Consider the following 15,541-nt stretch of genomic DNA (forward strand, 5'->3'; position numbering starts at 1 on the left):
GTCAATGCGCACACAATGTCACAATGTCATGCGCACACAGGCACCTACTCACACACACACACAGTGGCACCTACTCACACACACACACACACAGTGGCACCTACTCACACACACACACACAGTGGCACCTACTCACACACTCACACACACAGTGGCACCTACTCACACACACACACACTTGCACAGGGCAAGATTAGCTGAAATCTAATGAGGGAACATTAGATAAACCCTCTCAAAATTGCACTGCTAATTGATGGGGAATCGTTGCCTCCTCGTCCTTCTGCAGCTCGCCTGCATTCAGTGTTGCAGAGTGCACTCTGGGTCCTTGGTAAGTTCAGAGCGTTGACAGATTGTCTGTTGGTAAGTTCAGAGCGTTGACAGATTGTTGGTAAGTTCAGAGCGTTGACAGATTGTCTGTTGGTAAGTTCAGAGCGTTCAGAGCCCACTGCACTATTGAGACTGGACCCTCTGGCTGAGGAGTCGGGTTGATCTGATCCTCACTATTGAGACTCTCTGGCTGAGGAGTCGGGTTGATCTGATCCTCACTATTGAGACTCTCTGGCTGAGTAGTAGGGTTGATCTGATCCTCACTATTGAGACTCTGGCTGAGGAGTCGGGTTGATCTGATCCTCACTATTGAGACTCTCTGGCTGAGGAGTCGGGTTGATCTGATCCTCACTATTGAGACTCTCTGGCTGAGTAGTAGGGTTGATCTGATCCTCACTATTGAGACTCTCTGGCTGAGGAGTCGGGTTGATCTGATCCTCACTATTGAGACTGGCTGAGGAGTCGGGTTGATCTGATCCTCACTATTGAGACTCTCTGGCTTAGGAGTCGGGTTGATCTGATCCTCACTATTGAGACTCTGGCTGAGGAGTCGGGTTGATCTGATCCTCACTATTGAGACTCTGGCTGAGGAGTAGGGTTGATCTGATCCTCACTATTGAGACTCTCTGGCTGAGGAGTCGGGTTGATCTGATCCTCACTATTGAGACTCTCTGGCTGAGGAGTAGGGTTGATCTGTTCCTCACTATTGAGACTGGACCCTCTGGCTGAGGAGTCGGGTTGATCTGATCCTCACTATTGAGACTGGAACCTCTGGCTGAGGAGTCGGGTTGATCTGATCCTCACTATTGAGACTGGACCCTCTGGCTGAGGAGTCGGGTTGATCTGATCCTCACTATTGAGACCGGACTCTGGCTGAGGAGTAGGGTTGATCTGATCCTCACTATTGAGAGACTGGCTGAGGAGTCGGGTTGATCTGATCCTCACTATTGAGACTCTCTGGCTGAGGAGTAGGGTTGATCTGATCCTCACTATTGAGACTGGACCCTCTTGCTGAGGAGTCTGGTTGATCTGATCCTCACTATTGAGTCTCTCTGGCTGAGGAGTCGGGTTGATCTGATCCTCACTATTGAGACTCTCTGGCTGAGGAGTAGGGTTGATCTGATCCTCACTATTGAGACTGGACCCTCTTGCTGAGTGGTCGGGTTGATCTGATCCTCACTATTGAGACTGGACCCTCTTGCTGAGTGGTCGGGTTGATCTGATCCTCACTATTGAGACTGGACCCTCTTGCTGAGTGGTCGGGTTGATCTGATCCTCACTATTGAGACTGGACCCTCTTGCTGAGTGGTCGGGTTGATCTGATCCTCACTATTGAGACACTGGCTGAGGAGTAGGGTTGATCTGATCCTCACTATTGAGACTCTCTGGCTGAGGAGTCGGGTTGATCTGATCCTCACTATTGAGACTGGACCCTCTGGCTGAGGAGTAGGGTTGATCTGATCCTCACTATTGAGACTCTCTGGCTGAGGAGTAGGGTTGATCTGATCCTCACTATTGAGACTCTCTGTCTGAGGAGTCTGGTTGATCTGATCCTCACTATTGAGACTCTCTGGCTGAGGAGTCGGGTTGATCTGATCCTCACTATTGAGACTGGACCCTCTGGCTGAGGAGTCGGGTTGATCTGATCCTCACTATTGAGACTCTGGCTGAGGAGTCGGGTTGATCTGATCCTCACTATTGAGACTCTCTGGCTGAGGAGTCGGGTTGATCTGATCCTCACTATTGAGACTGGACCCTCTGGCTGAGGAGTCGGGTTGATCTGATCCTCACTATTGAGACTCTGGCTTAGGAGTCGGGTTGATCTGATCCTCACTATTGAGACTGGACTCTGGCTCAGGAGTAGGGTTGATCTGATCCTCACTATTGAGACTGGACTCTGGCTGAGGAGTCGGGTTGATCTGATCCTCACTATTGAGACTGGACCCTCTGGCTGAGGAGTAGGGTTGATCCGATCCTCACTATTGAGACTCTCTGGCTGAGGAGTCGGGTTGATCTGATCCTCACTATTGAGACTGGACTATCTGGCTGAGGAGTAGGGTTGATCTGATCCTCACTATTGAGACTCTCTGGCTGAGGAGTCGGGTTGATCTGATCCTCACTATTGAGACTGGACCCTCTGGCTGAGGAGTCGGGTTGATCTGATTCTCACTATTGAGACTGGACCCTCTGGCTGAGGAGTCGGGTTGATCTGATCCTCACTATTGAGACTCTCTGGCTGAGGAGTAGGGTTGATCTGATCCTCACTATTGAGACTGGACCCTCTGGCTGAGGAGTCGGGTTGATCTGATCCTCACTATTGAGACTCTCTGGCTGAGGAGTCGGGTTGATCTGATCCTCACTATTGAGACTCTCAGGCTGAGGAGTAGGGTTGATCTGATGCTCACTATTGAGACTCTCTGGCTGAGGAGTCGGGTTGATCTGATCCTCACTATTGAGACTGGACCCTCTGGCTGAGTAGTAGGGTTGATCTGATCCTCACTATTGAGACTCTCTGGCTGAGGAGTAGGGTTAATCTGATCCTCACTATTGAGACTCTCTGGCTGAGGAGTCGGGTTGATCTTATCCTCACTATTGAGACTGGACTATCTGGCTGAGGAGTCGGGTTGATCTGATCCTCGCTATTGAGACTCTGGCTGAGTTGGGTTGATCTGATCCTCACTATTGAGACTATAGCTGAGGAGTCGGGTTGATCTGATCCTCACTATTGAGACTGGACCCTCTGGCTGAGGAGTCGGGTTGATCTGATCCTAACTATTGAGACTGGACCCTCTGGCTGAGGAGTAGGGTTGATCTGATCCTCACTATTGAGACTGGACCCTCTGGCTGAGGAGTCGGGTTGATCTGATCCTCACTATTGAGACTGGACCCTCTTGCTGAGGAGTCGGGTTTATCTGATCCTCACTATTGAGACTCTCTGGCTGAGGAGTCGGGTTGATCTGATCCTCACTATTGAGACTCTCTGGCTGAGGAGTAGGGTTGATCTGATCCTCACTATTGAGACTCTCTGGCTGAGGAGTAGGGTTGATCTGATCCTCACTATTGAGACTGGACCCTCTTGCTGAGGAGTCGGGTTGATCTGATCCTCAATATTGAGACTCTCTGGCTGAGGAGTAGGGTTGATCTGATCCTCACTATTGAGACTGGACCCTCTGGCTGAGGAGTCGGGTTGATCTGATCCTCACTATTGAGACTCTCACCTGAGGAGTCGGGTTGATCTGATCCTCTCTATTGAGACTCTCTGGCTGAGGAGTCGGGTTGATCTGATCCTCACTATTGAGACTCTCTGGCTGAGGAGTAGGGTTGATCTGATCCTCACTATTGAGACTCTCTGGCTGAGGAGTAGGGTTGATCTGATGCTCACTATTGAGACTCTCTGGCTGAGGAGTCGGGTTGATCTGATCCTCACTATTGAGACTGGACCCTCTGGCTGAGGAGTAGGGTTGATCTGATCCTCACTATTGAGACTCTCTGGCTGAGGAGTCGGGTTGATCTGATCCTCACTATTGAGACTGGACTATCTGGCTGAGGAGTAGGGTTGATCTGATCCTCACTATTGAGACTCTCTGGCTGAGGAGTAGGGTTGATCTGATCCTCACTATTGAGACTGGACCCTCTTGCTGAGGAGTTGGGTTGATCTGATCCTCAATATTGAGACTCTCTGGCTGAGGAGTAGGGTTGATCTGATCCTCACTATTGAGACTGGACCCTCTGGCTGAGGAGTCGGGTTGATCTGATCCTCTCTATTGAGACTCTCTGGCTGAGGAGTCGGGTTGATCTGATCCTCACTATTGAGACTCTCTGGCTGAGGAGTAGGGTTGATCTGATCCTCACTATTGAGACTCTCTGGCTGAGGAGTAGGGTTGATCTGATGCTCACTATTGAGACTCTCTGGCTGAGGAGTCGGGTTGATCTGATCCTCACTATTGAGACTGGACCCTCTGGCTGAGGAGTAGGGTTGATCTGATCCTCACTATTGAGACTCTCTGGCTGAGGAGTCGGGTTGATCTGATCCTCACTATTGAGACTGGACTATCTGGCTGAGGAGTAGGGTTGATCTGATCCTCACTATTGAGACTCTCTGGCTGAGGAGTCGGGTTGATCTGATCCTCACTATTGAGACTGGACCCTCTGGCTGAGGAGTCGGGTTGATCTGATCCTCACTATTGAGACTGGACCCTCTGGCTGAGGAGTCGGGTTGATCTGATCCTCACTATTGAGACTCTCTGGCTGAGGAGTCGGGTTGATCTGATCCTCACTATTGAGACTCTCTGGCTGAGGAGTAGGGTTGATCTGATCCTCACTATTGAGACTCTCTGGCTGAGGAGTAGGGTTGATCTGATCCTCACTATTGAGACTGGACCCTCTTGCTGAGGAGTCGGGTTGATCTGATCCTCACTATTGAGACTCTCTGGCTGAGGAGTAGGGTTGATCTGATCCTCACTATTGAGACTGGACCCTCTGGCTGAGGAGTCGGGTTGTTCTGATCCTCACTATTGAGACTCTCACCTGAGGAGTCGGGTTGATCTGATCCTCTCTATTGAGACTCTCTGGCTGAGGAGTCGGGTTGATCTGATCCTCACTATTGAGACTCTCTGGCTGAGGAGTAGGGTTGATCTGAGCCTCACTATTGAGACTCTCTGGCTGAGGAGTAGGGTTGATCTGATCCTCACTATTGAGACTGGCTGAGGAGTCGGGTTGATCTGATCCTCACTATTGAGACTCTCTGGCTGAGGAGTTGGGTTGATCTGATCCTCACTATTAATACTCTGGCTGAGGAGTAGGGTTGATCTGATCCTCACTATTGAGACTCCGGCTGAGGAGTCGGGTTGATCTGATCCTCACTATTGAGACTGGACTCTCTGGCTGAGGAGTAGGGTTGATCTGATCCTCACTATTGAGACTCTCTGGCTGAGCAGTCGGGTTGATCTGATCCTCACTATTGAGACTCTCTGGCTGAGGAGTCGGGTTGATCTGATCCTCACTATTGAGACTCTCTGGCTGAGGAGTCGGGTTGATCTGATCCTCACTGTTGCGACTCTCTGGCTGAGGAGTCGGGTTGATCTGATCCTCACTATTGAGACTGGACCCTCTGGCTGAGGAGTCAGGTTGATCTGATCCTCACTATTGAGACTCTCTGGCTGAGGAGTAGGGTTGATCTGATCCTCACTATTGAGACTGGACCCTCTTGCTGAGGAGTCGGGTTGATCTGATCCTCACTATTGAGACTCTGGCTGAGGAGTAGGGTTGATCTGATCCTCACTATTGAGACTGGACCCTCTGGCTGAGGAGTCGGGTTGTTCTGATCCTCACTATTGAGACTCTCACCTGAGGAGTCGGGTTGATCTGATCCTCTCTATTGAGACTCTCTGGCTGAGGAGTCGGGTTGATCTGATCCTCACTATTGAGACTCTCTGGCTGAGGAGTAGGGTTGATCTGAGCCTCACTATTGAGACTCTCTGGCTGAGGAGTAGGGTTGATCTGATCCTCACTATTGAGACTGGCTGAGGAGTCGGGTTGATCTGATCCTCACTATTGAGACTCTCACCTGAGGAGTCGGGTTGATCTGATCCTCTCTATTGAGACTCTCTGGCTGAGGAGTCGGGTTGATCTGATCCTCACTATTGAGACTCTCTGGCTGAGGAGTAGGGTTGATCTGAGCCTCACTATTGAGACTCTCTGGCTGAGGAGTAGGGTTGATCTGATCCTCACTATTGAGACTGGCTGAGGAGTCGGGTTGATCTGATCCTCACTATTGAGACTCTCTGGCTGAGGAGTTGGGTTGATCTGATCCTCACTATTAATACTCTGGCTGAGGAGTAGGGTTGATCTGATCCTCACTATTGAGACTCCGGCTGAGGAGTCGGGTTGATCTGATCCTCACTATTGAGACTGGACTCTCTGGCTGAGGAGTAGGGTTGATCTGATCCTCACTATTGAGACTCTCTGGCTGAGCAGTCGGGTTGATCTGATCCTCACTATTGAGACTCTCTGGCTGAGGAGTCGGGTTGATCTGATCCTCACTATTGAGACTCTCTGGCTGAGGAGTCGGGTTGATCTGATCCTCACTGTTGCGACTCTCTGGCTGAGGAGTCGGGTTGATCTGATCCTCACTATTGAGACTGGACCCTCTGGCTGAGGAGTCGGGTTGATCTGATCCTCACTATTGAGACTGGACCCTCTGGCTGAGGAGTCAGGTTGATCTGATCCTCACTATTGAGACTCTCTGGCTGAGGAGTAGGGTTGATCTGATCCTCACTATTGAGACTGGACCCTCTGGCTGAGGAGTCGGGTTGTTCTGATCCTCACTATTGAGACTCTCACCTGAGGAGTCGGGTTGATCTGATCCTCTCTATTGAGACTCTCTGGCTGAGGAGTCGGGTTGATCTGATCCTCACTATTGAGACTCTCTGGCTGAGGAGTAGGGTTGATCTGAGCCTCACTATTGAGACTCTCTGGCTGAGGAGTAGGGTTGATCTGATCCTCACTATTGAGACTGGCTGAGGAGTCGGGTTGATCTGATCCTCACTATTGAGACTCTCTGGCTGAGGAGTTGGGTTGATCTGATCCTCACTATTGAGACTCTCTGGCTGAGGAGTCGGGTTGATCTGATCCTCACTGTTGCGACTCTCTGGCTGAGGAGTCGGGTTGATCTGATCCTCACTATTGAGACTGGACCCTCTGGCTGAGGAGTCGGGTTGATCTGATCCTCACTATTGAGACTCTCTGGCTGAGGAGTCGGGTTGATCTGATCCTCACTGTTGCGACTCTCTGGCTGAGGAGTCGGGTTGATCTGATCCTCACTATTGAGACTGGACCCTCTGGCTGAGGAGTCGGGTTGATCTGATCCTCACTATTGAGACTGGACCCTCTGGCTGAGGAGTCAGGTTGATCTGATCCTCACTATTGAGACTCTCTGGCTGAGGAGTAGGGTTGATCTGATCCTCACTATTGAGACTGGACCCTCTGGCTGAGGAGTCAGGTTGATCTGATCCTCACTATTGAGACTCTCTGGCTGAGGAGTCGGGTTGATCTGATCCTCACTATTGAGACTCTCTGGCTGAGGAGTAGGGTTGATCTGATGCTCACTATTGAGACTCTCTGGCTGAGGAGTCGGGTTGATCTGATCCTCACTATTGAGACTGGACCCTCTGGCTGAGTAGTAGGGTTGATCTGATCCTCACTATTGAGACTCTCTGGCTGAGGAGTAGGGTTAATCTGATCCTCACTATTGAGACTCTCTGGCTGAGGAGTCGGGTTGATCTGATCCTCACTATTGAGACTGGACTATCTGGCTGAGGAGTCGGGTTGATCTGATCCTCGCTATTGAGACTCTGGCTGAGTCGTGTTGATCTGATCCTCACTATTGAGACTATGGCTGAGGAGTCGGGTTGATCTGATCCTCACTATTGAGACTGGACCCTCTGGCTGAGGAGTCGGGTTGATCTGATCCTCACTATTGAGACTGGACCCTCTGGCTGAGGAGTCGGGTTGATCTGATCCTCACTATTGAGACTGGACCCTCTGGCTGAGGAGTCGGGTTGATCTGATCCTCACTATTGAGACTGGACCCTCTTGCTGAGGAGTAGGGTTGATCTGATCCTCGCTATTGAGACTGGCTGAGTCGGGTTGATCTGATCCTCACTATTGAGACTATGGCTGAGGAGTCGGGTTGATCTGATCCTCACTATTGAGACTGGACCCTCTGGCTGAGGAGTCGGGTTTATCTGATCCTCACTATTGAGACTCTCTGGCTGAGGAGTCGGGTTGATCTGATCCTCACTATTGAGACTCTCTGGCTGAGGAGTAGGGTTGATCTGATCCTCACTATTGAGACTCTCTGGCTGAGGAGTAGGGTTGATCTGATCCTCACTATTGAGACTGCACCCTCTTGCTGAGGAGTCGGGTTGATCTGATCCTCAATATTGAGACTCTCTGGCTGAGGAGTAGGGTTGATCTGATCCTCACTATTGAGACTGGACCCTCTGGCTGAGGAGTCGGGTTGATCTGATCCTCACTATTGAGACTCTCACCTGAGAAGTCGGGTTGATCTGATCCTCTCTATTGAGACTCTCTGGCTGAGGAGTCGGGTTGATCTGATCCTCACTATTGAGACTCTCTGGCTGAGGAGTAGGGTTGATCTGATCCTCACTATTGAGACTCTCTGGCTGAGGAGTAGGGTTGATCTGATGCTCACTATTGAGACTCTCTGGCTGAGTAGTCGGGTTGATCTGATCCTCACTATTGAGACTGGACCCTCTGGCTGAGGAGTAGGGTTGATCTGATCCTCACTATTGAGACTCTCTGGCTGAGGAGTAGGGTTGATCTGATCCTCACTATTGAGACTCTCTGGCTGAGGAGTCGGGTTGATCTGATCCTCACTATTGAGACTGGACTATCTGGCTGAGGAGTCGGGTTGATCTGATCCTCACTATTGAGACTGGACCCTCTGGCTGAGGAGTCAGGTTGATCTGATCCTCACTATTGAGACTCTCTGGCTGAGGAGTAGGGTTGATCTGATCCTCACTATTGAGACTGGACCCTCTGGCTGAGGAGTCAGGTTGATCTGATCCTCACTATTGAGACTCTCTGGCTGAGGAGTCGGGTTGATCTGATCCTCACTATTGAGACTCTCTGGCTGAGGAGTAGGGTTGATCTGATGCTCACTATTGAGACTCTCTGGCTGAGGAGTCGGGTTGATCTGATCCTCACTATTGAGACTGGACCCTCTGGCTGAGTAGTAGGGTTGATCTGATCCTCACTATTGAGACTCTCTGGCTGAGGAGTAGGGTTAATCTGATCCTCACTATTGAGACTCTCTGGCTGAGGAGTCGGGTTGATCTGATCCTCACTATTGAGACTGGACTATCTGGCTGAGGAGTCGGGTTGATCTGATCCTCGCTATTGAGACTCTGGCTGAGTCGTGTTGATCTGATCCTCACTATTGAGACTATGGCTGAGGAGTCGGGTTGATCTGATCCTCACTATTGAGACTGGACCCTCTGGCTGAGGAGTCGGGTTGATCTGATCCTCACTATTGAGACTGGACCCTCTGGCTGAGGAGTCGGGTTGATCTGATCCTCACTATTGAGACTGGACCCTCTGGCTGAGGAGTCGGGTTGATCTGATCCTCACTATTGAGACTGGACCCTCTTGCTGAGGAGTAGGGTTGATCTGATCCTCGCTATTGAGACTGGCTGAGTCGGGTTGATCTGATCCTCACTATTGAGACTATGGCTGAGGAGTCGGGTTGATCTGATCCTCACTATTGAGACTGGACCCTCTGGCTGAGGAGTCGGGTTTATCTGATCCTCACTATTGAGACTCTCTGGCTGAGGAGTCGGGTTGATCTGATCCTCACTATTGAGACTCTCTGGCTGAGGAGTAGGGTTGATCTGATCCTCACTATTGAGACTCTCTGGCTGAGGAGTAGGGTTGATCTGATCCTCACTATTGAGACTGCACCCTCTTGCTGAGGAGTCGGGTTGATCTGATCCTCAATATTGAGACTCTCTGGCTGAGGAGTAGGGTTGATCTGATCCTCACTATTGAGACTGGACCCTCTGGCTGAGGAGTCGGGTTGATCTGATCCTCACTATTGAGACTCTCACCTGAGAAGTCGGGTTGATCTGATCCTCTCTATTGAGACTCTCTGGCTGAGGAGTCGGGTTGATCTGATCCTCACTATTGAGACTCTCTGGCTGAGGAGTAGGGTTGATCTGATCCTCACTATTGAGACTCTCTGGCTGAGGAGTAGGGTTGATCTGATGCTCACTATTGAGACTCTCTGGCTGAGTAGTCGGGTTGATCTGATCCTCACTATTGAGACTGGACCCTCTGGCTGAGGAGTAGGGTTGATCTGATCCTCACTATTGAGACTCTCTGGCTGAGGAGTAGGGTTGATCTGATCCTCACTATTGAGACTCTCTGGCTGAGGAGTCGGGTTGATCTGATCCTCACTATTGAGACTGGACTATCTGGCTGAGGAGTCGGGTTGATCTGATCCTCACTATTGAGACTGGACCCTCTGGCTGAGGAGTCAGGTTGATCTGATCCTCACTATTGAGACTCTCTGGCTGAGGAGTAGGGTTGATCTGATCCTCACTATTGAGACTGGACCCTCTGGCTGAGGAGTCAGGTTGATCTGATCCTCACTATTGAGACTCTCTGGCTGAGGAGTCGGGTTGATCTGATCCTCACTATTGAGACTCTCTGGCTGAGGAGTAGGGTTGATCTGATGCTCACTATTGAGACTCTCTGGCTGAGGAGTCGGGTTGATCTGATCCTCACTATTGAGACTGGACCCTCTGGCTGAGTAGTAGGGTTGATCTGATCCTCACTATTGAGACTCTCTGGCTGAGGAGTAGGGTTAATCTGATCCTCACTATTGAGACTCTCTGGCTGAGGAGTCGGGTTGATCTGATCCTCACTATTGAGACTGGACTATCTGGCTGAGGAGTCGGGTTGATCTGATCCTCGCTATTGAGACTCTGGCTGAGTCGTGTTGATCTGATCCTCACTATTGAGACTATGGCTGAGGAGTCGGGTTGATCTGATCCTCACTATTGAGACTGGACCCTCTGGCTGAGGAGTCGGGTTGATCTGATCCTCACTATTGAGACTCTCTGGCTGAGGAGTAGGGTTGATCTGATCCTCACTATTGAGACTCTCTGGCTGAGGAGTAGGGTTGATCTGATCCTCACTATTGAGACTGGACCCTCTTGCTGAGGAGTCGGGTTGATCTGATCCTCACTATTGAGACTCTCTGGCTGAGGAGTAGGGTTGATCTGATCCTCACTATTGAGACTGGACCCTCTGGCTGAGGAGTCGGGTTGTTCTGATCCTCACTATTGAGACTCTCACCTGAGGAGTCGGGTTGATCTGATCCTCTCTATTGAGACTCTCTGGCTGAGGAGTCGGGTTGATCTGATCCTCACTATTGAGACTCTCTGGCTGAGGAGTAGGGTTGATCTGAGCCTCACTATTGAGACTCTCTGGCTGAGGAGTTGGGTTGATCTGATCCTCACTATTAATACTCTGGCTGAGGAGTAGGGTTGATCTGATCCTCACTATTGAGACTCCGGCTGAGGAGTCGGGTTGATCTGATCCTCACTATTGAGACTGGACTCTCTGGCTGAGGAGTAGGGTTGATCTGATCCTCACTATTGAGACTCTCTGGCTGAGCAGTCAGGTTGATCTGATCCTCACTATTGAGACTCTCTGGCTGAGGAGTCGGGTTGATCTGATCCTCACTATTGAGACTCTCTGGCTGAGTAGTAGGGTTGATCTGATCCTCACTATTGAGACTCTCTGGCTGAGGAGTAGGGTTGATCTGATCCTCACTATTGAGACTGGACCCTCTGGCTGAGGAGTCGGGTTGATCTGATCCTCACTATTGAGACTAAACCCTCTGGCTGAGGAGTCGGGTTGATCTGATCCTCACTATTGAGACTCTCTGGCTGAGGAGTCGGGTTGATCTGATCCTCACTATTGAGACTGGACCCTCTGGCTGATGAGTCGGGTTGATCTGATCCTCACTATTGAGACTCACCTGAGGAGTCGGGTTGATCTGATCCTCACTATTGAGACTCTCTGGCTGAGGAGTAGGGTTGATCTGATCCTCACTATTGAGACTGGCTGAGGAGTCGGGTTGATCTGATCCTCACTATTGAGACTCTCTGGCTGAGGAGTTGGGTTGATCTGATCCTCACTATTAAGACTCTGGCTGAGGAGTCGGGTTGATCTGATCCTCACTATTGAGACTCTCTGGCGAGGAGTCGGGTTGATCTGATCCTCACTATTGAGACTGGACCCTCTTGCTGAGGAGTCGGGTTGATCTGATCCTCACTATTGAGACTCTCTGGCTGAGGAGTAGGGTTGATCTGATACTCACTATTGAGACTCTGGCTGAGGAGTCGGGTTGATCTGATCCTCACTATTGAGACTCTCTGGCTGAGGAGTCGGGTTGATCTGATCCTCACTATTGAGACTCTCTGGCCGAGGAGTCGGGTTGATCTGATCCTCACTATTGAGACTCTCTGGCCGAGGAGTCGGGTTGATCTGATCCTCACTATTGAGACTCTCTGGCTGAGGAGTCGGGTTGATCTGATCCTCACAACGCTTGTCAAGCGCTAACGTTGGCTAGCTTGCTAGCTACTTCCAGACGCAAATGAGAGAACACTTCACTCTGACCATTTTACTCGCCCTAGCAGGGCTGGTCAAGTTATCCAGAGCGTTGGTGACTGTAACTGTGCTGCTGGCAACAATTGAATTTGTATTTTTTTGCCAACGTTTACTGACATCGGCCATATTCAACGGGTTTTGCGCGTTCATGAATTTATCAGTTATTCTGCTCTCTGGCACACTCAGACAAGTCTCTGAAATCGGAGTGGATCATTTACGAACGCAAGAGATGGATCACAGTCGTTCAAATTCAGCACAGCTTGCTAGGACTGCGGTGCGGAGGTTAGAACCCCTGGACTAATGTTGCTGTGCGGAGGTTAGAACCCCTGGACTAATGTTGCTGTGCGGAGGTTAGAACCCCTGGACTAATGTTGCTGTGCGGAGGTTAGAACCCCTGGACTAATGTTGCTGTGCGGAGGTTAGAACCCCTGGACTAATGTTGCTGTGCGGAGGTTAGAACCCCTGGACTACTGTGGGAGAGAGGAGGTTAGAACCCCTGGACTACTGTGGGGGAGAGGAGGTTAGAACCCCTGGACTACTGTGGGAGAGAGGAGGTTAGAACCCCTGGACTACTGTGGGAGAGAGGAGGTTATAACCCCTGGACTACTGTGGGAGAGAGGAGGTTATAACCCCTGGACTACTGTGGGGGAGAGGAGGTTAGAACCCCTGGACTACTGTGGGGAGGGAGAGGAGGTTAGAACCCCTGGACTACTGTGGGGAGGGAGAGGAGGTTAGAACCCCTGGACCACTGTGGGGAGGGAGAGGAGGTTAGAACTCCTGGACTACTGTGGGAGAGAGGAGGTTAGAACTCCTGGACTACTGTGGGAGAGAGGAGGTTAGAACCCCTGGACTACTGTGGGGAGGGAGAGGAGGTTAGAACCCCTGGACTACTGTGGGGAGGGAGAGGAGGTTAGAACCCCTGGACTACTGTGGGGAGGGAGAGGAGGTTAGAACCCCTGGACTACTGTGGGAGAGAGGAGGTTAGAACCCCTGGACTACTGTGGGGAGGGAGAGGAGGTTAGAACCCCTGGACTAATGTTGCTGTGCGGAGGTTAGAACCCCTGGACTAATGTTGCTGTGCGGAGGTTAGAACCCCTGGACTAATGTTGCTGTGCGGAGGTTAGAACCCCTGGACTACTGTGGGAGAGAGGAGGTTAGAACCCCTGGACTACTGTGGGGGAGAGGAGGTTAGAACCCCTGGACTACTGTGGGAGAGAGGAGGTTAGAACCCCTGGACTACTGTGGGAGAGAGGAGGTTATAACCCCTGGACTACTGTGGGAGAGAGGAGGTTATAACCCCTGGACTACTGTGGGGGAGAGGAGGTTAGAACCCCTGGACTACTGTGGGGAGGGAGAGGAGGTTAGAACCCCTGGACTACTGTGGGGAGGGAGAGGAGGTTAGAACCCCTGGACCACTGTGGGGAGGGAGAGGAGGTTAGAACTCCTGGACTACTGTGGGAGAGAGGAGGTTAGAACTCCTGGACTACTGTGGGAGAGAGGAGGTTAGAACCCCTGGACTACTGTGGGGAGGGAGAGGAGGTTAGAACCCCTGGACTACTGTGGGGAGGGAGAGGAGGTTAGAACCCCTGGACTACTGTGGGGAGGGAGAGGAGGTTAGAACTCCTGGACTACTGTGGGAGAGAGGAGGTTAGAACCCCTGGACTACTGTGGGGAGGGAGAGGAGGTTAGAACCCCTGGACTACTGTGGGAGAGAGAAGGTTAGAACCCCTGGACTACTGTGGGGAGGGAGAGGAGGTTAGAACCCCTGGACTACTGTGGGAGAGAGAGAGGATGTTAGAACCCCTGGACTACTGTGGGAGAGAGAAGGTTAGAACCCCTGGACTACTGTGGGGAGGGAGAGGAGGTTAGAACCCCTGGACTACTGTGGGGGATGGAGAGGAGGTTAGAACCCCTGGACTACTGTGGGGAGGGAGAGGAGGTTAGAACCCCTAGACTACTGTGGGGGATGGAGAGGAGGTTAGAACCCCTGGACCACTGTGGGGAGGGAGAGGAGGTTAGAACCCCTGGACTACTGTGGGGAGGGAGAGGAGGTTAGAACCCCTGGACTACTGTGGGGGAGAGAGAGGATGTTAGAACCCCTGGACTACTGTGGGGGAGAGAGAGGAGGTTAGAACCCCTGGACTACTGTGGGAGAGAGGAGGTTAGAACCCCTGGACTACTGTGGGAGAGAGGAGGTTAGAACCCCTGGACTACTGTGGGAGAGAGAAGGTTAGAACCCCTGGACTGCTGTGGGAGAGAGGAGGTTAGAACCCTGGACTACTGTGGGAGAGAGAAGGTTAGAACCCCTGGACTACTGTGGGGAGGGAGAGGAGGTTAGAACCCCTGGACTACTGTGGGGGAGAGAGAGGATGTTAGAACCCCTGGACTACTGTGGGAGAGAGAAGGTTAGAACCCCTGGACTACTGTGGGGAGGGAGAGGAGGTTAGAACCCCTGGACTACTGTGGGGAGGGAGAGGAGGTTAGAACCCCTGGACTACTGTGGGGGATGGAGAGGAGGTTCGAACCCCTGGACTACTGTGGGGAGGGAGAGGAGGTTAGAACCCCTAGACTACTGTGGGGGATGGAGAGGAGGTTAGAACCCCTAGACTACTGTGGGGGATGGAGAGGAGGTTAGAACTCCTGGACCACTGTGGGGAGGGAGAGGAGGTTAGAACCCCTGGACTACTGTGGGGAGGGAGAGGAGGTTAGAACCCCTGGACTACTGTGGGGAGGGAGAGGAGGTTAGAACCCCTGGACTACTGTGGGGGAGAGAGAGGATGTTAGAACCCCTGGACTACTGTGGGGGAGAGAGAGGAGGTTAGAACCCCTGGACCACTGTGGGGGAGGGAGAGGAGGTTAGAACCCCTGGACTACTGTGGGGAGGGAGAGGAGGTTAGAACCCCTGGACTACTGTGGGAGAGAGGAGAGGAGGTTAGAACCCCTGGACTACTGTGGGAGAGAGGAGGTTAGAACCCCTGGACTACTGTGGGGAGGGAGAGGAGGTTAGAACCCC

General features: G+C 51.7%; 1 protein-coding gene across 6 annotated transcripts in view; it reads left to right on the plus strand.

Annotated features, from left to right (window-relative positions):
- lyst (lysosomal trafficking regulator) overlaps positions 1-15,541 on the plus strand; it is a 242,383-nt gene that overhangs the window by 86,772 nt on the left and 140,070 nt on the right. The gene's annotated exons all lie outside the window — the stretch shown is intronic.

This window comes from Oncorhynchus mykiss, chromosome 16, assembly GCF_013265735.2.
Source record: "Oncorhynchus mykiss isolate Arlee chromosome 16, USDA_OmykA_1.1, whole genome shotgun sequence".
NCBI classification, from domain to species: Eukaryota; Metazoa; Chordata; class Actinopteri; order Salmoniformes; family Salmonidae; genus Oncorhynchus; species Oncorhynchus mykiss.